The 24,835-nt window shown below is 31.7% G+C and overlaps 1 protein-coding gene across 2 annotated transcripts in view; it reads right to left on the reverse strand.

The window, feature by feature from the left end:
* The window catches only part of sr (zinc finger domain-containg protein striped), a 383,455-nt gene that overhangs the window by 33,871 nt on the left and 324,749 nt on the right, over nucleotides 1-24,835 (reverse strand). The window contains exon 1 of one of the 2 annotated variants that reach the window (XM_075290175.1): nucleotides 6,562-7,677. The exons of the other annotated variant lie outside the window; for it this stretch is intronic. The gene's annotated coding sequence lies outside the window, so the exon portion shown is untranslated. Of the gene's footprint in view, nucleotides 1-6,561; nucleotides 7,678-24,835 lie in introns of those variants that run through there. 2 annotated transcript variants of the gene reach the window in all.

Raw genomic sequence — 24,835 nt, forward strand, 5'->3', positions numbered from 1 at the left:
TATTTGCAAGATTCAAGATTTCTCTCCGACTATTTTCAAATAGAAAATAAATAAAAAAGAATTGTATTTAAAATTTTGCCAAACAGTGTATTTATGGTCATAATGATCCTCATTTCAAGAGGCATATATACTATTCACTGATCGTATATTTAACAGAAGAAACAAAAAAGACCTATATATCTGTTTATATTTTTTGCTATCATGTCATGTATTTTTTTTGTTATTGTTTCTGAGGTTGTTTTGCTTTTTTTGTGGTCTTAAGAAAAAAATGTTATTTTTTTCGTTTTGGTCTTAGACCGAGAGGCAAACATTAAGAAAGACATGTCTAGTGGTAGTAAGAAACTAAGTATTTTGTTGGTTTTTTGATTCTTATAACTCAGGAGATCATGCATAAAATACAGAGAAAGGAAGGATGTTGGTGATGAAGACTGACTGTCTAACAGACTGAGGTGATGGGACTGTGATTGCTTTGACTCGGACTCGTTGTTGTATTGTGATGTGAGTATATGGTGTAGAGTGTGTGTCAACGTCAGTCACACCCCACTTAGGCTAACGAAAAAAATTCTTGGCGACAACACAGATCACATTATAAACTATTAAAAATAATGAAACTGAATGATGATGAAAACAACAATAGCAAAAATAAAATAATAAAACAACAAATTAAATAATATAACAACAAAACGCATCTAGCGAGCAAAGAACCTCTTGGCCTCTACTACTAAATAGAGAGAATCACTTCAGTTCAAGTAATACTTGTACACTTAAATTAATATGCCGCTGAAAATTTGTGTGTTTATGTGGTGTTTGTTTTTTTTTGTCTTCTATGCCACAATAAAAAAGGCTAGTGTTTTATGATAGAATACCGCTTGCTACCAGGCCGGTAGTATTTCTTTTCATCCATGAAATTGTGACAGCGAAAAAGATCCAATACAATGTGCAAATGCGTATATGCCTAGACATTGTGGAAGATTATCAGTATTTTGGGTTAAGTATGAAAAATTTACATAAAACTTGTATAGAAAAACAAATGCTAATGAATGGATTTACTTAATACTAAAGGAGAGAGAGAGACAAGCTAAAAAATAGCTTTTCAGGAATTTTCTTAAAATAAGACATTTTAGGGATTAAAATTTCAAAGTGAAATTATGTTATGAATGATTAAAGGTAAAAGAAGTTGAAGAAAAAAATGTATTTATGTTCCATAGTAAAGTGATTTTATGAATGATTAATACTTAAAATTGTAGAAGACGTTGAAGAAAATAATTGATCTATTTTCAGTACTATACAAGATATAAAGAATTTATTTTTTCCCATAGAATTTAGCTTCTATTTATAGATTGATTTGAACTATTTACAGTGTTTGTATTTTCATTCATTTTATTTAATTTAAAAATGAATAATATATATTTCTATAAAATTGATTATAGTGACAGTAGTTAGGTGTAGTAGTGGGGACAGTAGGAATATCAGTTAAGTAGATATGTAACAATAGGAATATGGTTTTGCATTTATTTTATTGAATTTATATTGTAGCTATCAAATTGCCAACTAATACCCTGTTTCTGTATGTCGAACGAGAATATTTCAAATGAAAAAAAAATTATTTGGGTTTCTCTATGTCGACAGGCAAGTCACTTCATATTTTGTTGCCGAGTAGCAAACGAACATATACCATAAGTGTCAAGAAAAAAGTAAAAACAGTTTTGAAATTTGAATTTCAAATTCATAGGCAAAAAATTTGAAAATACTCATTTTTGATAATCAATGTACTCTCATACAAACGATAGGAACTTTCAAAATTAGAGAAACCCAAATTGATTGGAATTCGAGTGACTGCTTTTCAGTCGACTGGGTTTTGGTTCGACATACAGAAACAGGGTATAAGATATATCATAGGCAATTTTGTATAGCATATATCGTTTTTTAAAAAATGTTTTTGTTTTACTTAAAAGAAATCTTAAAAATTAAATTGCTAACTAAGATTTCTCATAGCCAATTTTGTATAGCATATATCGCTTTTAAAAAATGTTTTTTATTTAACTTAAAAAAAATCTTAAAAATTAAATTTTTATATCATTTAACATCTGTATATTTTTTGTCGTCGGTCATTTGCAAATAAATATCATATTTAATTGATACAAAATGCTTGGATATGTTAAAAAAAAATATTTTTATTTTCTTGGAAAAATTAACGAGAAAACAAAAAACATATAATGCATTTAATTTGCCCCGAATATAAAATACAAACCACCACCGAAAAAACAATATTCCATATAATTTTCTTGAGCAAATGTGCAATGAAAGACAGACAAAAGGATCATAAAAATTGTATTAACGATTTTTAATTTTCTCAATTTTGACATTTTGCCACCAAAATTAGAAAAAAATGCTGGTCACACATCCTCCAAACTGATGATGATTTTTATGGCTAATGCTGACCTTCAGCTAATTTCGTCTAGAAATACAACATAGCTTTTCGTTGATGTTTATATATTTTGTGTTTTTTTGTTTTCTTTCTTTTGGTTTTACCCTCTCTTCGATCTTTTTGCCAAAAATACAAAAATTGTCATTTATTAGCCGGTTGACAAACATCACAAACAAGCGCAAAGAGAAATACAGGAAGGGAACAAAATCACACGAAAAAATGGGCTAAAATTCCATATTGAACATATGAATTGGTTGGTTTTTGAGTATAATGATCATAATATATTCTTTGCATTTTTAGAGCTTTGTTTTAATATCAGAATTTTCTGTGTATTTTTATGTTGTGTATGGTAAATTAACAAAGCAAAAAAAAATGTATACGAAAAATTAACATTTTTTTATTTTTAATTAGCCTTATTATGAAGCTATTAACTTTTGTTAATTGGAGAATTTTTGGGTGGTATTACCAAATCGGTAAAACAAATAATCATTTATTGGATGATATAATTTTTTTTTCTTCTATTTGATATAACTAAATAGACAATCATTTTTTAAATGAGATTTTAATAGTATTGAAATTTTGTTTAAGTGGGTGTTATTTAAGGTATTTTAGTTTTAGAAGCAACTTAATAGAAAATAATTGAAATTGTATTATGGTGGTCACGCAAAAGGAGCACAAGCATTTGTAGAAACAAGACATTTAGATAAAGTTACCTAAGACATTTAATTTACACCTAATAATTAATTCAAACTAATAAAACGCCAATTATGTTAGTAAAAAATTCATAATCCTTGTTTTAAAAATATTTGAAAATATCAAAATTTGTGTCCCAACGTTTTGGTTATACCTCTTTGAAGAAAAGCAAATTTTCAAAAGTGAGGAAATATTTTTTTTATTAAAATCTTCAATCTTTAAATTAAATCTCTGGCTTTAAGATAAAAAACCTTGGTTAAATTCGCTGAGATTAGTTTAATGTAATATAATGTTATCTAATAAAGAGCAATTTAGTTATTTTTGCATTAGCAATATGTTTTTTTTTTTAGATACAGATATTTACAAAAATTCAGAGGAATCATCACACCCTGCCAGATCTTTACTAAAGGCTATGGAAATTCGAATTAACCAGCGATAATAGATATGTTTAGCCAGCCTTGTGTTGATTGGTATCTGACCTCTTCTTTTCAATAACATAAAAATACCAATTATTTAATCTTCATGTCCAATAGGTTTGTATGGAAATTGTTAAACTAATTTTGATTCATATCAGGCTAACATAAAAATAATAAAAAAAAAAGTTTTGATATTCATTAATAAATTTTAATTAATTAATAAAATGGGTTTTAGGCTCTACAAATTTAAAGAAAATTTAAAACAAATCTTTTTTTTTAAATGTGATATGGATTTTTATTCCTTTATTTGATGAGAACATCAAAATATTGATATTAAACTTAAATGGTATAAATTTTATTGCTATGTAATAATTTTTTAACCCTTTCACTACCGAAATAAACCTAATGTTCAAAACTTAAATTTTTCTTCTGGGTTTACTTGTACTAACATCATGTTGAGGACCTACCTTAATTACTTCAAGAGCTATATGAGTTTGCCCGAAAAAAATATCAACTATAGTTTTTGTTTAAATGTCCATTTACTAGAGACATACAGTAGAAAAATGATCTCAAAATTTCGTATTTTTTGTTTATTGTTTAAGAATTTTATAAGAATGCATTTTAGTGCTCACCAATATGGAACATATTTATAGCTTATTTAGATTAAAGTCTTTGCTTTAAAATAACATCGAGAAATAAATCTAAACTAAGTGGGGAAATAGAGTTTGGTGTCGTTTTCGAATGTCCTTCTAGGTGGACATCGGTAGTGAAAGGGTTCATAAAGAAAGTTTTTTTCAACGGGATTGTAAGTTACAAGATTGCAAATGAATGATGCAGGTCTACATATGCAAATTTTGTGCTTTATTTATTCCGAAATTAATGTTTAGTTTAATAAAGTTTTCTGTTGGTTTATACGATTTTAGGAGAAATAAATCCAAATTTATATTAATTTCAGCAAAGGTTATGAGTTTTACTTGTCGTTGAGTTTAAGGGTCTCTTCGACTTTGTAACTTTCATGCAAAAATAAAAATTAATTTAAAAAAATCATTAAAGCCTGATGATACACTTTGGATACAATGGTCTAAAAGTTCGTTTCACTGGAATAAAATGTTAAAGGCAAGTTATGAAACGTTTAAATCTAAATTTTGATTCGCCTGTATTTGCTTTTGCTATGAATAAACAGCCCTTTACTATTACAGATGATTCTATAATTATATTTTATTTTCTTTTTAATATTGAATAGAAAATCTGTTTAAATCTCTAAATTTACATTAAAACACCAACTAAATAAATATAAATAAAATATTTATTGCCAAAAAGGTAAATTAAATAACCAAATACTGCTATGGCCTATAGCATGTAGGAAATTTTGGTACATGAAGGACGCAATATTTAGCCGCTTGAAATTGACCCAAAATTCTTCAAATAAAAAACTAAAAATGTTCACAATTTTACGTCTTATGAAGGACGCAATATTTAGCCGCTATTTTCAAATTAAAGTTTTTTTAGCTTAGGGGTTCTCAGAAATCTTTTATTGAAAAATTTACCCAAAAATCTTTGAAATAAAAAACTACAAATGTTCACAATTTTACGTCTTTTTCCTGAGAGTATTGTTTAGTTTTTAATTTATTTTGTATTTTAAATAAATTTAAGCACTTGTATAAATTCCAATGGTAAAAAAATGCGTTGTGACGAATTTTTTAAAAATTTTTGTATATGTTTGTTGTCAATTTTTGTGAAAGTTAATTTTATAAAATGTTTAAATATTGATATTTTATAGATAAAATCTCGTTGAAGATAATCACAGAAGTTGTATTGAAATATCAGAGAAAAAACAATTTTTTGGAGAATAATGAAAAATCACAACACTTGCATTTTCATTATTTCATGACTTCAAGTCATACAAAAATTCCAAAATTGTAAAAATTCTAAAGGTCAACTAAGAAAATTATTTTTTTCTAATTTTCTTTTTAATTTTTTGATTATTTAATATATTTTTTATATTTTGTTTTTCTCAAAATGTTGGGACACAAACCAAATTATTTTTTTTATGTTCAAGGAAAATAGTATGTTTCAGTAAAAAATTTTAGCAGTATTGCAGAGCTTGCTTCACATTAATAATTTTCAACTTCAAGCTAAATGAATTAAAAAAAGTTATATACAAAGAAGCATAACATTTTACAAAAAATTTTACTGTTTCAGAATTTTCTAAATTTTTTTAAAAATTTTAATAATTGAATATACAATTGAATCACTTGGAAATTTCTATAGCAAGTGAAAAAAAAAAAAAATAATTTTCTTGAATATGTTGAAAAATATTTTTTTAGTTTTCTCATATTGGCATGTGGGAATTGAAGCTGACGATTTTTAAAATTAAGATATTATGTTTTTCCTGATAGTTTCAATTTTTTTTTGAGTGTAATAGGAATTTCCTTTATAAAATTTGACTTGAAATTTTGTTTACTTATTTTGTATATAGCACTTTAAATAAAAAGGTCCAATTATTGAAATTTTTACTTAAAATATTATTGACGTCAACAATAAAGAAAACTAAAAAAATATTAAGGAATTATTTCACTTATAAATATTTTATTTATAGTTTTTTTTTTAATTGAATTAAAGACCAATTCATCATAAGTTTTATTTTAAATATTATTGACGTAAAAAAATAAAGAGAACTAAAAAAAAACGGAAAATGCATTGTTATTATTTCACTTGATTGATAATTTAGTTTATTGTTTATTATTTTAAATTTTAAATTTTAGTTTTATTTTCATTATAATTCATAAAAATTTTAGTAAACTGTTTTCACCGAAACCCTTTCAAAAAATTATTCATTCATTACGCCAATAGTTGGCATGCATTTTTTGTGTGTCTTTTTGTTGTGTGTGTGTTTTTTTTTACTTTTCATTTGAACTTCTCAACCGATTTGTTTGGGTTTTTGTGCATTGTTGTGGGTATACGATAAGCGAATAAAATTTCTTTTTTTTTTTTTGCAAGATTTGTTTGTTGTTAAACACCCACCTGGATATGAATGGCACGTGCAGAGAAGATAGACACCCAGTAGAAGAAAATCAAAAGTCTAGTGGGAAAACAGGCGGCGGCAGCAGCCAAGGAAATCGTAGGCGTCCGTTTACGATACGCAAGCGATGCTATGCGGTTGAATAGCTTGTTGAGTGGTTGGCTAGCTATCTGGCTGCCTAGCTGGCTGACTTCCTGATAAAAATCACGTTTAAGAAAACAAGCACAAGAACACTTGTTAACAATGCATCAGCTGCGATAGCAGCAATCTTGAGCAATAATATAAAGAGGGACGAAGAGTAGACATTGGTGTGAAGAATAGACTAGTTAAAGTTTTTCACTGTTTTTCCAAAAATTTTCTTTCAGTTTCTTTTAAAAATATTTCCAAATATTTTATATCCACTTTAAAGTTTAAAAATCGATATTCATGTTTCTTTTTGCTGTTCTTTTTAGGTGAGACCTTTTTTGGCCCCCTTTTTCATATACGTCACTTGATTGAATTTTTTATGCCAAAAAAAAAAAATTGTTTTTGTTTCGGTTTTTGTTGCTTAGGTCCAGAGAGGCTGAGCTTTTTTAGGTTCCAAAGTTTGTTTGAAATTTTGCTTTTCATTCATAAATCATTTTCAACCACCTTAAAACTACCGACTGTATAAGCTTAAGTGTGTGCGTGTTTGCTTTCTTTATACCAATGAATGGAATTTTCTTTTCGTTTTCACTTTAATCCTTATTGGGTTATTCTTCACCTTGTTTTTTTTTTTGTTTTTTGATTATCTAACTAGAGATTGATATCCATAAGATTTCCAATTAGATTTTGGTTATTTTAATTTTCTTCACTTAGAATTAGAATTTTTTTGTCAATGTTTTGTTTTTCTTCCTCTTTTCTTGCTTATTTGTTTCTTTTCAAAATTGCTTTCCGTTTTTTTTTCTTATTTTTGCTTTTGTTTAAAACAATTTTTTTAGTTGTATGTTTTTCTATAATATGTGTGGGCTTTTATCAATAAATTTTCTTTTCAAATAAATTTTAATTTCATTTTCTTTGCTTTTGAGAGAAATTTTCAATTTTTGGTTGTTTTAGACCGACACGTTTGCTAGTTCGAACACAACTGAAGCACGAGATGAGTACTCATTTGGTTTTTATGAATGAAACCGGCCAAAGGCATAACAAACAAACAAACGTTGTGTGAGCCAATATGAGAGGTAAGCGCAAAGAACTGAAGAACAGTAACGACAACGACGTTATGGTGGTGATGGCCCACAATGAAAAACTATGCTCTCACACTTAATGCATACTGCAAGAAGACCGGCTGGGTTTGTTTGCCCCTCTTTTTCGAAGATCATCAATGAGCATATATTCATATGTATTTCCCCTGAAACAACATGGCTTTGACTCTCTCGCTCTCATTGCCCATGGAAAAAAGGGGGCCTATCTATGAATTGCAAACAAGTGTGTGTATCCAGTGGGGCTAAATGGTGCAAAGAGCTGGTGAGAGCAATGAATGTATGCAAGTGTTTTTGAGTGTGTACTTGTGTTGGTATGTTTGTCATGTATGAATATTTCCTCCAATGATGGTTGTGGTTGCCTCCCCGTTATGTAGCCATTTTCAGGCTGTTAGGTTGACGCAAGCGCACATTAGCCAATCAACAGTTTGTTTTTGAATATTATCTCATAGCCATACGCTCTCTCTCTCTCTATCTCTCATGAAATATAAACACTCACCAATATTATTTAATTATATTCTCATCTTATAAATGAATATAGCTCTGTTTTAGGAGAATAATATCTTAAAGATAATATCGAATTTTTCTCCTCATTTCTCACAATTTATTCATAAATTCTAGATAGATACTCTCTGTGAATTTTATCTTGTTCTTGGTTAAGTAAAAATTCATTACGTTAGTGAGGAAATCATCAAATACATTGGTGGTATATTTCTAAAAATAATTCCAAAAACCAACAGGTATTCATAGTCCATGAGGTGGAGGGGGTTGGGGGAGTGAGATATTAATCTCTCAAAAATCATCTATAGGTCTCATATATAAGAAATTTTCATTTTTTGTTTTTTTGCTAAAAAAAATTTCATTTTCAATAACGTCAATTTCCTCCAAAATAAAGACGTCATTGAATTCATCATCATCACCAGCAATACGAAAACACAGTAAAAACATCATCAATTACCCAGTGTTTAAAAATCATTTTTTTTCTTTTGACTTGAGCTCACCTCACCCGTCGGTATTCAATGGTCGAATTCATTCAAATTTGTATAAAAATTGAAATGATTTTCGTTTTGTTTGTTATTGTGTGATTTTTAGTTTTCTTATTTAGAAATAGAAAAGTCACAACATTGCAAATTTTTAGCCAGATGATTCATATTTGGTGATATGAGATGTTTTGGTTTGGTTTATCTATTTGTTTGGATTTTTTTTGTGATTTTTGTGTATTCGATGAAAAATGAATAGTTTTAATTATTATGAGATTATTGTTTGCAAATTTTGTGGCATACTAGAAGAAAGGTGTTTTGAGCAAACGTTTTGGTTAAAGAGTATCCATAGATTATTTCTAGCTATATATCGATGTCTCCATTCCAAAGTACGCTAAGTCTAAAAAGTGAATTTTACAGAAAACAAGTTCAAAGTTTTTTTTTGGAATTTTTCAAAAACCGTATAAAATATAAATTTACTTCTTTTCTGTCTTAAAATCATGTGTAGCGTAGATTTTTTTAGTATGTACGAATTCAAAATAGTTTTAATAGAACATGGCTAAAAATGTCTTAGACCACTTTAGATCGAACAAAGATTTTTGCCCTTTGTGGATTGGAAAATTTTAAAACTTTAATCACAGGCTACGTTCAATATTAATCATAGCTTTTGATAGAAGTGTCCAATAAATTCGAACTTTTGTCACGATGCAATTCACATCAATCCGAATAAAAAACAACGAACTCCATCAAAACATGCTAAGTCGACTTAGCGTACTCTTTAATGAGGACATCGATATGGTAATAGCGTACCATACAAGAGCCCTTTTTCCAAAGTGGCAAGATTTCAAATCCGGCCAATAATATGTAGACATTTTATAAGGTTTTATAAATGGGGCGGTATAAGGTACCAGGAAAATGAGCCCACATCCAAGAATATGGGGTGGTAAAAAATGGCTCCTAATAATATGAGCCCAAAACCTCCAATAAAACAAGTAAGGAAAGTCTAAAGTCGGGCGGGGCCGACTTTATTATACTCTGCAACACTTTGTAAATCAACATTTTCGATACTACGAGTATATAAAATTTGTCAAATGTTTTGGGTGCTATATACATATAAAGGTTATTGTCTGACTCCATCTGAACAAAATTTATAATCTATAGACTTAAAATTTAAGTCGGCTAATGCCTTGGGATTGTCACTATGTCAGTAAAAAAATATGGGGAACATTTTAATCTGAACCCTTTTTGAGCTAACTTCGCAAAAGTGTATTTATGATTTATCGGTCGATAGATATGTATTAGAAATAAAGGAAAATATGAGTGATTTTTACAAGTTTTCGATTTAGCAGTGGCGATTTTATAAGGAAAATGTGGGTATTTTGGTCATTTTTGCCCAAATCGGAAAAGCATATATATGGAAGTTATATAGAAATCTGAACCGATTTCAACCAAATTTGGCATGCATACTTAGTATTTTATTTCTACTCCCTGTGCAAAATTTCACCTAAATCGGACTACAACTGTGAAGTCTGTGGTCATATGACAGAAAATCGGGCGAAAGATATATATGAGAGCTATATCTATATCTGAACCGATTTCAATAAAATTTAGCACACTTTACTACACTACTAATTGTACTCCTAGTGCAAAATTTCCACCAAATTAGGGTAAAACTCTGGCTTCTGGGGCCATATTATTATTTTTATTTTTTATACCCTAACTTATAACTTTTATACCCTCCACCATAGGATGGGGGGTATATTAACTTTGTCATTCCGTTTGTAACTCATCGAAATATTGCTCTAAGACCCTATAAAGTATATATATTCTGGGTCGTGGTGAAAATCTGAGTCGATCTGAGCATGTCCGTCCGTCCGTCCGTCTGTTGAAATCACGCTAACTTCCGAACGAAACAAGCTATCGACTTGAAACTTGGCACAAGTAGATCTTATTGATGTAGGTCGGACGGTATTGCAAATGGGCCATATCGGTCCACTTTTACGTATAGCCCCCATATAAACGGACCCCCAAATTTGGCTTGCGATTGCTCTAAGAGAAGCAAATTTCATCCGATCCGGCTGAAGTTTGGTACATGGTGTTGGTATATGGTGTCTAACAACCATGCAAAAATTGGTCCATATCGGTGCATAATTATATATAGTCCCCATATAAACCGATCCCCAGATTTGGCTTGCGGAGCCTCTAAGAGAAGCAAATTTCATCCGATCCGTCTGAAATTTGGTACATGGTGTTAGCATATGGTCTCTGATAACCATGCAAAAATTGGTTCACATCGGTCCATTATTATATATAGCTCCTATATAAACCGATCCCCAGATTTGACTTCTGGAGCCTCTTGGAAAACTAAAATTCATCTGATTCCGTTGAAATTTGGTACGTGGTGTTAATATATGGCCCATGCAAAAATTGTTCGACATCGGTCCATAATTATATATAGCTCCCATATAAGCCGATCCCCAGATTTGACCTACGGAGCCCCTTGGAATAGCAAAATACATCCGATTCGGTTGAAATTTGGTACGTGGTGTTAATATATGGCCTCAAACCCCCATGCAAAAATTGGTCGACATCGGTCCATAATTATATATAGCCCCCATATAAACCGATCCCCAGATTTCACCTACGGAGCCCCTTGGAATAGCAAAATTCATCCGATTCAGTTGAAATTTGGTACGTGATGTTGGTGCATGCAAAAATTGGTCCATATCAGTCCATAATCATATATAACCCCCATATAAACCGATCCCGAGGTTTGGTTTTGGAGCCTCTTGGAGGAGCAAATTTCATTCGAGTCAGTTGAAATTTGGTACATTGTGCTAGTATATGGCCGTTAACAACCATGCCTAACTAGGTCCATATCGGTCTATAGTTATATATAGCCCTCAGATAAATTGATCCCCAATCACACAAAATTTTGTCTATTTCAAGTTCATAATTGTAGCCCCCATATAAGCGACCCTTATATTTCAATTCTGGCTCTCCACGTACCATCCAAAGGTCCATATCAATTCGTAATTATTTGCAGACTTACCTATACATAACTTTTTGTCTAATAAAGGGTGATTTGTTAAGAGCTTGATAACTTTTTTTTTTAAAAAACGCATAAAATTTGCAAAATCTTATCGGTTCTTTATTTGAAACGTTAGATTGGTCCATGACATTTACTTTTTGAAGATAATTTCATTTAAATGTTGACCGCGGCTGCGTCTTAGGTGGTCCATTCGGAAAGTCCAATTTTGGGCAACTTTTTCGAGCATTTCGGCCGGAATAGCCCGAATTTCTTCGGAAATGTTGTCTTCCAAAGCTGGAATAGTTGCTGGCTTATTTCTGTAGACTTTAGACTTGACGTAGCCCCACAAAAAATAGTCTAAAGGCGTCAAATCGCATGATCTTGGTGGCCAACTTACCGGTCCATTTCTTGAGATGAATTGTTCTCCGAAGTTTTCCCTCAAAATGGCCATAGAATCGCGAGCTGTGTGGCATGTAGCGCCATCTTGTTGAAACCACATGTCAACCAAGTTCAGTTCTTCCATTTTTGGCAACAAAAAGTTTGTTAGCATCGAACGATAGCGATCGCCATTCACCGTAACGTTGCGTCCAACAGCATCTTTGAAAAAATACGGTCCAATGATTCCACCAGCGTACAAACCACACCAAACAGTGCATTTTTCGGGATGCATGGGCAGTTCTTGAACGGCTTCTGGTTGCTCTTCACTCCAAATGCGGCAATTTTGCTTATTTACGTAGCCATTCAACCAGAAATGAGCCTCATCGCTGAACAAAATTTGTCGATAAAAAAGCGGATTTTCTGCCAACTTTTCTAGGGCCCATTCACTGAAAATTCGACGTTGTGGCTCGTTAGTAAGTCTATTCATGATGAAATGTCAAAGCATACTGAGCATCTTTCTCTTTGACACCATGTCTGAAATCCCACGTGATCTGTCAAATACTAATGCATGAAAATCCTAACCTCAAAAGAATCACCCTTTATATACCACGTATGGACTAACTCACAATTTAGAAAACGATGTTAAGAAGTTTTAAGATACCTTGCATTCGGTAAGAATTACCACAACGCAAGTAATTCGATTGTGGATGACAGTCTTTCGCAGAAGATTCTACGCAATCCATGGTGGAGGGTACATAAGATTCGGCCTGGCCGAACTTACGGCCGTATATACTTGTTCTCTTTTTCAACTTCACTCCTTACAAACAAATAGGCAAACGAACCGTTAAATCTTTTCCGAATTTTTCCTTAATAAAATATTGTTGTTTTTTTTTAATTCCTCGAAGATATTATTTCACAACCAACATTTTTTGGAGGGGTTTACTGTTAGAACATTGATCATTAAAAATTTGAAAACATTTTCACATTTTGTGAACATCGATTTGACATTTCCTAATTAAGAGATAATTTACTTTGAATTCAACATTTTTTATTATAGTCTGTTATTTTGGGTGATTTCTTAATACAGGCATATACTCATGTTCAATGTTCTGTTTTTTGTGTTAACGCTTAATTTTGAAAGGCTATAAAACTTTGTGTTATTAGTTACTAATGGCTTTGATTCAACAAGTATCGAAAGAAACGCAACATCTTTTCTCACCGCCCACTAATATGTATGGAAGAAATAAGAATATTGAAAATTCCAAATAATAAGGTAGGCAAAGGTAAAGTCATAGAAAATCGACAGCAAATGTTCTGAATAAGTAAATAGTGTTACATAAACTAAGACTTTGAATAATTTGAAGATTTTCAATTATATTTTTAATTTGCAATACTACTTTATTTAATTAAAATGTTAATGGGGATTTTCAATAATATTTTTAAATTGCAATACTACTTTATTTGATTAATGGGGATAATTAAAACCTAAATATTAACTGACTTTATTATTTTTAATTTTATATTAAAAAGCTAATTGTTTCAGTAAATTTTTTAATTAAAACACATTTTCAATCAACTTTTTAATTCAAAATTTTTTTAGTGTTTTTTTCCTGTATAATAAACAAAATAACCTGGGCCCAATTTTACCATAATTATAGTAATTATATAGCGTAATCATCTCTATTCTTTACTGCCTTCTTTCCTGTATACAAACAAACATAACAATCGACGATTTTAATTTTCTATTTTTAGTTTTATATTGTGTGGGTCAGGGCGCCCCATGGTGTATGTATCTATTTATTGTGCAAGTAATGGATCTTAGGTCATGTGTCGATTTAGAGACTTGCTTGCGCGACAATGGTATCTTATCACAGCTGGTGATGGTTGTTTAACACAAGAATAACATTTTCAACCCCCTTATAGAATTGTTTTTCCAAAACAAGCAATGTCAACAAGTACAATATGATTTCGACACGTGCCATTCTGTAGGCAATTGTCATATAACCATGTGAATGAGAATATCCATTTTCAAAATTATGCTCGGTATCTTGCTCTTCGATTGGGAATCCAATTGGATTTTCAGGCCCTTGCCCTATAGATAAAACTGGAGTTAATTAAAGAAATGATTGGTTTGTGAAAATATAATACATTTGATATAGCACAATGTATAAAATTCATTAAAACAGCAGATTTTCTATAGTGAAAATAATTGTTTTATTTTTTGTTTAGTTTTTTGGAGTGTCACAATTTTCTTGTAAATGCACTAAAAAAATTTACTTGGATCCAAAGATTTGTTCTTTTCTTAAGGAATTAGATATTGATTCCGTAAGGTCAAAGATTTCATGTCTTTAAAATACGAATGCAAATTTTGCTTAGCATAGAAGACGCATTTCTCTAATATAAAGTTTTTTTCCCTTGTCCAAACTTTTCAATGCAGTCGTATTGTCCTTATAATTAAGTGATTTCACATGTGGTACCCATCACAACATGAAAGAAAAAATTGTTGGGCTAAGGTCAAGTTTACTTTAATAATTCAGAACAAGTCTATACGGCCGTAAGTTCGGCCAGGCCGAAGCTTATGTACCCTAAACCATAGGTTAGGTTAGGTTATGTGGCAGCCCGATGTATCAGACTCACACGCAAAAAAATAATTCTTTCCTCCCAAACGAAATTTTAGACAAACAAAGTTCGTTTCTCATTTGCTTTTCGCTGTAAGGAAGTGTCTTTGGAAGAAAAGTATATACTTTTTGTGATAAACGTTTATTCTTTTCCAGGATGTAAAAACAATTTCATAAAGACTAGCTCAAAAAAAAAACATTATTTTCTTGCTAATTGCATTGTCCCTCACATCTTTCTCACATCCACGAGGATTTTTAGTTCTTAACACCTTTTCCTGTAATACCAACAATGTAGAAGAAATTATACGATTTTATAAATTTTTAAAATTTTTTTTACCTTTCGCCTGGACGGAGAATCGAACCGCGGACCATGCACATTGTAAGCCAACACACTAACCACTGAGCTATGTACCTGTTATGGTCATCAATAGATAAATATCCATATAAGTTATATTTATATAGCATAGCTTGCGGCGCCCACGAACCGAATAAACAAAGTTTATTTAACAGAAACAAACATTTAGTTTGGCACCGTGGAGCAGTGGTAGCTACGTCCGACTCTCATGCCAAGGGTCATGGGTTCGATCCCTGCTTCGGCCAAAGTTTTTTTTTGCTTTTGTTTTTTTTTTTACATATATTCCAGATATATTCGGAAGATTCCGAAAAAATGTTCAACATTACATTGTAGTATATTAAATTTTGAACTGTAAAATGTGTCTTATTAACGACCTAAAGTCAGAAAAGAACAGTGTTTGATATAAACGAAATGGACTGTGTTGTTATTTCAAAAATAACTTTTTTTATTGAAAAAATAAAAATTTTGTAACAAACGAATTTTGTTGGTGATAAAAGTTTAAAATTTTCGAAGCAATTCAAAAAACTCTAACAAAAGAAAATCGTTTTCGGTACACGTTTTCCAAACGTTTTTTTTCTTTGCGTGCACTTAGACTATTCAGTCCATTGTGATACCACAGTGGTGAACTTCTCTCTTATCACTGAGTGCTGCCCGATTCCATATTAAGCTCAATGACAAGGGACCTCCTTTTTATAGCCGAGTCCGAACGGCGTTCCACATTCCAGTGAAACCACTTAGAGAAGCTTTGAAACCCTCAGAAATGTCACCAGCATTACATAGGTGGGATAATCCACCGCCGAAAAACTTTTTGGTGTTCGGTCGTAGCAGGAATCGAACCCACGACCTTGTGTATGCAAGGCGGGCATGCTAACCATTGCACCACGGTGGCTCCCTGAACCATGGATTGCGTAGAAACTTCTACTGAAGACTGTCATCCACAATCGCGGTAACACTTGCCGATGGCAAGGTATCTTAAAACTTCCAAACACCGTAATATATACCACATAGTCCATACGTGGTATATATTAAACTAAAAAGGCCGATTAAATACGTACATAATTAAGTTTAAAGTTTCTATAGAAATAAAATTTTGACAAAATAAAATTTTGATAACATTTTCTATAGAAGTAAAATTTGGAAAAAAATTTCTATAGAAATAAAATTTGGAAAAAATTTTCTATAGAAATAAAATTTTGACAAAATTTTTTATAGAAATAAAACTTTGACAACATTTTCTATAGAAATAAAATTTTGACAAAATTTTTTATAGAAATAAAACTTTGACAAAATTTTCTATAGAAATAAAATTTTGACAAAATTTTCTATAGAAATAAAATTTTGACAAAATTTTCTATAGAAATAAAATTTTGACAAAATTTTCTATAGAAATAAAATTTTGACAAAATTTTCTATAGAAATAAAATTTGGAAAAAATTTTCTATAGAAATAAAATTTTAACAAAATTTTCTATAGAAATAAAATTTTGACAAAATTTCCTATAGAAATAAAATTTTGACAAAATTTCCTATAGAAATAACATTTTGACAATGTTTTCTATAAAAATAAAATTTTGGTAGTTTATTTTTGGCTCGAGTGGCAACCATGATTATGAACCGATATGGACCAATTTTTGTGTGATTGGGGATCGGCTATATATAACTATAGACCGATACGGACCAATTTTGGCATGGTTATTAGCGGCCTTATACTAACACCATGTTGCAAATTTTAACCGGATCGGATGAATTTTGCTCCTTCAAGAGGCTCCGGAGATCAAATCTGGGGAACGGTTTGCATAGCGGCTATATATAATTATGGACCGATATGGACCAATTCTTCCGTGTTTCTTAGAGACCACATTCTAACACCATGTTCCAAATTTCAACCGGATCGGATGAATTTTGCTCCTCCAAGAGGCTCCGGAGGACAAATCTGGGGATCGGCTTATATGGGGGCTATATATAATTATGGACCGATATGGACCAATTCTTGCATGGTCATTAGAGAACATATACCAACACCATGTACCAAATGTCAGCCGGATCGGATGAAATTTGCTTCTCTTAGAGGCTCCGCAAGCCAAATCAGGGGATCGGTTTATATGGGGGCTATATATAAATATGGACCGATGTGGACCAATTTTTGCATGGTTGTTAGAGACCATATACTAACACCACGTACCAAATTTTAACCGGATCGGATGAATTTTGCTCCTCTAAGAGGCTCCGGAGGTCAAATCTGGGGATCGGCTTATATGGGGGCTATATATAATTATGGACCGATATGGACCAATTCTTGCATGGTCATTAGAGAACACATACCAACACCACGTACCAAATGTCAGCCGGATCGGATGAAATTTGCTTCTCTTAGAGGCTCCGCAAGCCAAATCAGGGGATCGGTTTATATGGGGGCTATATATAATTATGGACCGATGTGGACCAATTTTTGCATGGTTGTTAGAGACCATATACTAACACCATGTACCAAATTTCAGCCGGATCGGATGCAATTTGATTCTCTTAGAGACTCCGCAAGCCAAATCGGGGGATCGGTTTATATGGGGGCTATATGTAATTAAGGACCGATATGGACCAATTTCTGCATGGTTATTAGAGACCATATACTAACACCATATACCAAATTTCAGCCGGATTGGATGACATTTGCTTCTCTTAGAGCAATCGCAAGCCAAATCGGGGGAACGGTTTATGTGGTGGCTATATATAATTATGGACCGATGTGGACCAATTTTTGCATGGATGTTAGAGACCAAATACTAACACCATGTACCAAATTTCAGCCGGATCGGATGAAATTTGATTCTCTCAGAGACTCCGCAAGACAAATCGGGAGATCGGTTTATATGGGGGCTATATATAATTATGGACCGATGTGGACCAATTTGTGCGTGGTTGTTAGAGACCATATACTAACACCATGTACCAAATTTCAGCCGGATTGGATGAAATTTGCTTCCCTTAGAGCAATCGCAATCCAAATTTGGGGGTCCGTTTATATGGGGGCTATACGTAAAAGTGGACCGATATAGACCAATTTTTGCATGGTTGTTAGAGACCATATACTAACACCATGTACCAAATTTCAGCCGGATCGGATAAAATTTGCTTCTCTTAGAGCAATCGCAAGCCAAATTTGGGCGTCCGTTTATAAGGGGGCTATACGTAAAAGTGGGCCAATATGGCCCATTTGCAATACCATCCGACCTACATCAATAACAACTACTTGTGCCAAGTTTCAAGTCGATAGCTTGTTTCGTTCGGAAGTTAGCGTGATTTCAACAGACGGACGGACGGACATGCTCAGATCGACTCAGAATTTCACCACGACCCAGAATATATATATACTTTATGGGGTCTTAGAGCAATATTTCGATGTGTTACAAATGGAATGACAAAGTTAATATACCCCCATCCTATGGTGGAGGGTATAAAAATTCCTTAAAATTAATGAAATTGTCTTTATATATGTTGTATTTTTGCATCTTGACTACAAAGCAAAAAATCGTTAAAATGTAGGACATGTTTTTCAACACTTTATTTTAAAGACGTTTTTTACTTGAAACATACCATAATTTCTACTGGAAGTCGAGTCTGAATTTTGAAAATAAAATTGTCGTTAACTCGTTTTTAAAGAACTTTGATAGCATATGAGGAAAAAAAGCTGAAAAAACGAAAGATTAAAATTTGCTTCCTAGAAGCAAGTACACAAAACCCTAAAAGAGAATTGTGTCCTAAAAGTGTCCATACTTGTATTCTCCGCTTCTTTGGCTGGGAATCAATACCAAAATTTTTAGAGTAAAGACAAAATCTTTGGAACCGGGCATGCTTTTTTTTTCAAGGAACAATTCTGCAGGTATTATAAAGAAAATATTTTTAATTAAATGAGATTTTTATCATTTTTGTTTGTTTTTGCTCGAAACAAATAAATAATATTAACCACTTTCATTCACGCCCTCACTCATACTATTGACTTTGATAGCCGGCAGACGATTTACAAATGCTGTAGGAGTATTATACGCATACGAATGCCGGGAATGCATGTGGCTTTCGAGAATAAGAAAAAACAAAAACAAATCAATTTTTGTTTTTGCCGGTAGTGATGGTATTATTTTATTCCCTTTGCCGAACGATCAACCACTCCACAAATCAGGCCTCTTTCTATACAAAGATTTGCTTGCCTTCCTATATATGGGATAGGCAGTTGGAAAAAATTTGTTTGTTTGTTTGTGGGTCAATAGGATTGCGCTTAGTTCTAAAAATAGACAAATGAAACAGCCGTTTTTCATTTTGCGAATATACAAAATAATATTTTTTGTTTTTCATTCATTTTTCATTTTGTTTACTTTATTGCAAAAATTTGTTTACATTGTTGGGATAGTTGGATGCTCATTCTTGGCGTATGGTTAGCTAATGTTTCACATGAAATATATTTTATATGAATCTTGAACTTACGTAAAATGTTGATTATGTTTTTTTTTTTGTTTTTTGTTTTTTTTTTTTTTGCAAAATGAGAAATTTTAAGGAAAGTATATAAGTACGTTGGGCGAGTGAGAAATTTTGTTAAATGGAAAACATTTTAGAACAGATATAATTAGATTAATTTATTAAAGAAATTTCGACCGTTCATTACGAAAAGGAACAGGCTACTATTCCTAATTCCTCAAATTGGGTATAATTTTGAGTTTTATTTAAATTTTACTATTGTTAAGAAAATTAGTCATGATAGAAAGTCTCAAATTATATATGATAATTTGGATCATGTTGGGACAAAAACGGGTACACAGAAAAAATTTATTTTTGGTTTCAATAACGAAATCAATTGATCTAATTAATTTTTATTGAAACTGCTTCAGTAACTGAATTAATAATATCAATCACTTAGTACACCAAGAAAAACAATATTGATCCAATTAAAGATGTAATTGATTGATTGAAAAAAAGTTTCAATTTTATTAAAAATTTTAATTTATTTGGACGAAATTTGTCATACTCTAAACAAATTATCAAATTTGTCGGACCACTACAAAAATTTCTTGGCAAACCAGAGTCGACAATAAAGATTGATTAGTAAATTTGTTAAAATTGGGCATACAGTAATCCCTCGATTTACGTCGTGATTTAATCGAAGCGATGTAAAGGACGTGTACATAATAAAAAAATAAAAAAAAAATAAAAAAATAAATTCAGTCTTTTATTAATAAAAAATAAATAAATATATATACATAAAGCATGTAAATAATAATTCATTATTCTAAACTATCAGGGTTTAAAAATTAAATCATAAACAAATGAAAACCCGTTACGTTGCATACATATAAAAAAAGTACCAACCTTCAAATGATTCGTGTCAAAATTTGACGTCTGTAAGTCAAGTAGTTTGTGCGATAGAGCGTCTTTTGTGAAACAACTTTTGTGAATAAAATGGAAAAAAAGGAATTTCGTGTTTCGATAAAAAATACGGTGGAAGCAAAACCTTGGCTTGATACTGAGTTTCCGGACCCTGCCCCAGGGAAATCAACAATAATTGATTGGTATGCAAACCTCAAGCGTGGTGAAATGAGCACAGAGGACGTTGAACGCAGTGGACGCCCGAAAGTGGTGGTTACCGAGACGAAAACATCAAAAAAATCCACAAAATGATTTTGAATGACCGTAAAATGAAGTTGATCGAGATAGCAGAGGCCTTAAAGCTATCAAAGAAACGTGTTGGTCATATCATTCATCAATATTTGGATATGCGGAAGCTCTGTGCAAAATGGGTGCCGCGCGAGCTCACATTTGACCAAAAACAACAACGTGTTGATGATTCTAAGCGGTGTTTGCAGCTGTTAACTCGTAATACACCCGAGTTTTTCCGTCGATATGTGACAATGGATGAAACAAGGCTCCATCACTACACTCCTGAGTCCAATCGACAGTCGGCTGAGTGGACAGCGACCGGTGAACCGTCTCCGAAGCGTGGGAAGACTCAAAAGTCCGCTGGCAAAGTAATGGCCTCTGTTTTTTGGGAAAAAGGAAAAAACTATCAACAGTGACTTTTATATGGCATTATTGGAGCGTTTGAAGGTCGAAATGGCGGCAAAACGGCCCCATATGAAGAACAAAAAAGTGTTGTTCCACCAAGACAACGCACCGTGCCACAAGTTATTGAGAACGATGGCAAAAATTCATGAATTGGGCTTCGAATTGCTTCCTCACCCACCGTATTCTCCAGATCTGGGCCCCAGCGACTTTTTCTTGTTCTCAAACCTCAAAAGGATGCTCGCAGGGAAAAAATTTGACTGCAATGAAGAGGTGATCGCCGAAACTGAGGCCTATTTTGAAGCAAAACCGAAGGAGTACTACCAAAATGGTATAAAAAAATTGAAAGGTCCTTATAATCGTTGTATCGTTCTTGAAGGGAACTATGTTGAATAATAAAAACTAATTTTGACAAAAAAATGTGTTTTTCTTTGTTAGACCGGGGACTTATCAGCCAAAGTGTTATATGCAATATCAATAAGAATTTGACGAATTTTCGGTAAGAATTTCAGAAATAAATATTTCGATGTCATCATCGTTGGTACTTATTTCACTTATGGAAGGCGTTTCTGATAAAGTTGGCAAAAAATCGACGACGTAGATCGAATGGCGACGTAAATCAAAGTTGGATGGAAGAAAATATTTGACGACGTAAACCGAAACAACGTAAACCGAGGCGACGTAAATCGAGGGATTGCTGTACATCCATATCCAAATCTGAACCGATTTGCCTGATATGTAGCACACTCTACAAGACAACTATGGTAATAAGTATATGTAGCAGCTATATCTAAATTCAAACAGATTTTTATTAAAACCAATAAGGAGTGATTTTGAACCAAAGTGTGAACAATTACAAGAAGAATGAACCCCAATTGAGAGCTGTACCTTGAGCATAAAATACATGGACGGATTGACAGACGGATATCCCTAAATCGACTCTGAATTTGATTCCATGCCAAGAAAACGATTATTTCTAAAATCAATAAGGAATGGTTTCGAACCAAGGTGTGACTAATTGCAAGAAGAATGGACCCCAATTGAGAGTAAAAATACATGGACGGATTAACAGACGGATATCGCTAAATCGAACTCCAAATTTGATTCTATACCAACAAAACGTTTTTTAAAGAACATTTTTTGCGTTCTTTGACCTAACATTTCGTTCTTCAGCAAAGAAAATTCTTCCTTCAAGACTGTTTATTGGTCTTTCATATAAATGTACAAACTTCGTATACCCTGTACACGGTAGTAGTAAAGGATATAAAATTTCTAATTTAAAGACAATTTTTTTTATTGAAACAATAAAAAATAACTATAGGATGCATTATCCGCCAAATAGATCTTAGCCTAAATTTGGAGCTTTTTATCTAAAAACTAAAGCTTTAAAATTTGATTTATTTTAAAGTTAATGTTTTTAATTTCTTATTTTTAATTAAGGACCGGTTTATCAATATCTTCATAGATTTTAGACATACGACTAAAACGGAAGGATAATAATTTAATTTAAAAACAATTTTAAAATTATAAAATTTAGAACAAAGCTTAAGAATTTATTTTCAATTCTTTGATTTAAAAAAAAAAAATAAAAAAAACAAAAATTAAGGTGGCATATGCTTTCATATTGCGTCAAAATTGTTTTCATTGTACCAAAAAGTAATTCGAATATTAAGTCAACTGCACAGTCAGGTAATACAAGATAATTTTCCAATATTTGCTATATTTTTTTGCTTCAAAAATACCAAAGCAATATCAAACTTTGAACATCGATCTGGCCCTTTCTCTACATTCTATATATTATATAAGTTTGACAGCTTATTTTTTTATAAGTATAAATAATTTTCAAAGAAATATTCACTTTTGAACAAGCCTACTACTAATTGACGTCACAACAACATATTTGTTTACCACAAACTGAAAGGCTACAGTTTTTTTTCCGATACTACCAAAAATATATCTGTTTGTTCATTACCAATGACGGAATTGATGCATCATCTGAATAATATAGTACACATTTAGAGAGAAAGGTAGCGCAATATCTATCCGTGTCGATGAAAACAAGTGTGCCGTAATTTTCAAAAAAATTTGTTTGGCTAAATCCTACAATCGCGCGAATCTATTTTTAATTTTTTAGCGTAATTTTTTTCGTGGTCATCATTCGTTCTTTTTGTACCAATGCCAATTTTTACCTTTGCGAAAAAATAAATTGAAATATTTTTGTTAAAAGCCACAGGTGGCAAGGGGTACAGTGGTTCAAGCGATTAACTTTGAGGATATTAATTTAAATGGAAACTAAAACAAGTGAGTAAAGTAGACTATATCATACCCTAAACCACCCCTACTGAATTAGGTTTTGTTGATACAACAGAAGGTTACCATGTGCTAAATTTGAGTAAGATCGGTTACTAAATAAGGCTATTATGGTCAGAAATAAAGTTATAAGGGCTAAATATTTCACAAAAGGGCGATACATATATATAGGAGCTGTATCTAAAACTGCATCGATTTGGATTATATTTTGCAGGTTTGGAGGATATTATAAAGGATTACCTTGTGCTGAATGGTCAAATGGTCAAAAATAAGGTTATAAGGAGCAAATTTTTGATAATCGGGCGCTACATATATATCTAAATCTGAACTGATTTGAATGATATTTTGCAGATCTGGTTGATACCTCAGAAGGTTAATTTGTGCTAAATTTCAGAAAGATCGATTAATACATAAGGCTATTATGACCAAATTTTGTAAAATCGGGCGATACATATATATGGGAGCTATATTTAAGTCTCAACCGATTTCTATCATTTTTTGCGCATATAGTCAGTACATTAGAAGATTAGATTTGCCCAGCTTTGAGTAAGATCGGTTATTAAAAAAAGGGCCAAATTTGGGAAAATCGGGCTATACATATATACACTCAAAAAAAGTTTACTTAGATCCAAAGATTTTGACCTTCCCTTAAGGATTTTGATATTGATTCCGAGCCAAAGATGCGACTTCTTTAAAATAAATACATCTTTGATGGACCTCCCTGGCTTTAAATCTAGGATAAATAAAATTAAAATTAAATACAGATCTCAATCATCGAATTTTTATCCTCTTTTTGCGATTTATTAATAAAGGTATTTATGTAAAAACAAATTCCAATATAAAATCCAAATTATGACAGGTACTTCAAAGTAAAAACAGTTTTCTTAATGTTAAAAAAAATCTTAAATCAAAGGTGCAAATCCTTAAAATAAGTCTTAGCCTATATTTGGAGCGCTTTTATCTTAAATTTAAAAATGCAATATGTCAGTTGAGTTAAGGACGATTTCTTTAAATTAAAAATGTTTTTCTTTATTTTAAGGGAAATTTGCCTTACATCAAAGATCTACAACTTCAGAAGAGAGACGGAAAATTTCAAGATTTGTGTCCTAAATATAATGAAAAAAAAATTTTTGAAGCAAGGATTATAAACTTTCATTTAATTAAAATGTCATCTAACTTTGGGTAAATTTCGATTCCTAAAATTTAAGTTGCATAATCTTCCATATTAGGTCAATATTTTTTTCAGTGTATGAGAGCTATATCTAAACCTGAATCGATTTCGATAAAATTGTACACACTTGAAGGGCGGTAAATTAGATTATTGTGTGGCAAATTTGACGCCA

Source organism: Haematobia irritans, chromosome 1, assembly GCF_050003625.1.
Source record: "Haematobia irritans isolate KBUSLIRL chromosome 1, ASM5000362v1, whole genome shotgun sequence".
Lineage (NCBI taxonomy): Eukaryota > Metazoa > Arthropoda > Insecta > Diptera > Muscidae > Haematobia > Haematobia irritans.